Consider the following 2198-nt stretch of genomic DNA (forward strand, 5'->3'; position numbering starts at 1 on the left):
ATTTACCATTTACGTTTTAGGAACCTAATTATTTTTGTTATTCTTCCAGAATGAACTCTTAACCTCCAAGCCATGGCTCCAGCTCCCATATGATATAATTTTAAAATGTAGATATTAGATGTTCTATGTCTCGCTATTGAATAGCTTTGCATACCATACATGTAAATGGGCAAGATCAAACGGCTGTCTACATTGTGATTTCTTGAACAGTCATTCAAAAAATTTTACTGCTAATACCAAGTTTTATTTATGAATATTTAGGAAATGTGCTGTCTAAGATTTCAGCTTTTTGAAATATCTTTTAAAAGTCATTGGGGGTTAATATAGGATCAAAGCTTTTAATATTCTGGAAACTTCCAAAGTCTTTTTTTTTTTAAATAAGAGAACAAATCTACTTTTATTTACTCTCCATTAGTTTAAATCCGGGATGGGTACAGCATCACGTGGATTCTGTGTCCAATGGCCTTTGCAGGAAGGTTGCTTCGGAATTTGCCAGGAACCATACCACTGTTTCCGTGGGCCCGAGTTACCTTGCCCCAGATCACTCTGGTTTTGTTTGGTTTGCCTCCAGGAGTCACTGTATTGTTTTTTGCTTGGTACACATAAGCACATATCTTGCCTAAGTAGAACTCAGTTTCATCTCGGGCATAAACGCCTTCAATTTTAAGAAGAGCCGTGTGCTCTCTCTGGTTCCGGACACCTCGCTTGTAGCCAGCAAAAGTGGCCTTGCACCACAGCCTTCCAGACATGCTTGCTTTTAGAAGCCCTGATCCCAGCAGGCCTCCACAGGCACCAAGATGGCGGAAAGAGGAAGGTCCAAAGTCTATTTTTGCATTGCACAAAGTGATATATTCATATAGTCAAAGTTCATGATTATTTATATTTGGGCCACTTTATTATAATTAGTATGGTAGTTTCTTTGTTGCATAACAAAATTATCTGTACCCAAACATTATTTTAAGCTTAATTCCAATCTGCACTAATGTATCATGGCACAGATTCAAGGGGCCAGCAATCCTGCCTGGTGCAGCTGCTCCTCTGCTCAGGACCTGACAAGGCTGAGATCAAGGTGTTGGCCAGCTTGTATCTTTATTGGAAGGCTTGAACAGAGAAAGGTCAGTGTGTGGGCACCCTCAGGGCATTGTCAAACTTTCTTTTCTTGTTGAAAGACTAAGGTTTTCATCGTGTGGCCAGCATTGACTGTGGGTTGCTAGCAGCTGTCCTTTGGTTCTTAAAATGTGACCCCTCCACAGATCTTTTCAGACCATGATTACTTACTTCCAGGAGGTTTCAGTCCACTTTAAGGGCTCATCTAATTAGCCAGATCCATTGGGAATAATTATCTTATCAACTACAGTCAACAGATTTGGGAACCTTGCATCTGGATTGCCCCTGGGCCTTTTCCTATAACTCAATCACAGGCAAGCTCTCATTCGACTCACCAAATCAGGCTCATACCCAGTTGAACAATTGTGTGTACATACGTACAGTACAGTAGGTTGTGAAACCAAGGGGCCATCTTGAATTCTGCTTGCCCCTCTTTACCTGTCCAATTCTAGGGAAAGAATTCTCAAAACTTCCAAGATGGTGGCTGTGCTTCTGGCTTCAGTGTAAACTTTTTGTCTATGTCAATGCTGTGTTGCCTAAGCCAAGCGTATTTTTCCCAATTCCCCTTCTCTAGATCTCTTGTTAGGGTGGATCCCAAGAGAGATGCTTGCAACAGCTCTGGAGGACAGGACTGAAGCACCACCTGTTTGTAGCTCATGTGTTGTCACTCACCTGCTGGCTCACCTTGCTGGTATGAGGCCACATCCACACCTGCAGCCTCTCCACCTTGCCTGCACCTTCCTTCAGCTTTCTCAACTCCTACATGAGGTGTGAGCATATGGAACTTCACAATGAAGCCTCCTACCTTCAGTAGGCTGTCTGTGTCATCAAGGTCAGAGGCAATTGGGACTAATGAGTTTCAGTGGGTATCAGTCTGTTCTCATAAGCCCCAGGTGACAATGGCAGGTTCCAGACCACTCTTGATGTGCCCCACCTCCCACACATCTCCTCTTCCTGATCTTTCTACCAACTTCAAGTTTCAGGTATGAAGCAATATATCTGTCAGAGGCAGCTTAACTTACCTCCTAAATTGATGTAAGGCCAATTCCTGAAATATATTCCTTCATATATAAGTATGGATATGCATACTT

At 42.4% G+C, this 2198-nt stretch overlaps 1 pseudogene; it reads right to left on the reverse strand.

Annotated features, from left to right (window-relative positions):
- Window positions 1–392: 392 nt before the first annotated feature.
- On the reverse strand, window positions 393–804 carry LOC143439580 (large ribosomal subunit protein eL33 pseudogene; annotated as a pseudogene).
- Window positions 805–2198: the final 1394 nt, after the last annotated feature.

This window comes from Arvicanthis niloticus, chromosome 27 (assembly GCF_011762505.2).
Source record: "Arvicanthis niloticus isolate mArvNil1 chromosome 27, mArvNil1.pat.X, whole genome shotgun sequence".
Classification (NCBI taxonomy): Eukaryota; Metazoa; Chordata; class Mammalia; order Rodentia; family Muridae; genus Arvicanthis; species Arvicanthis niloticus.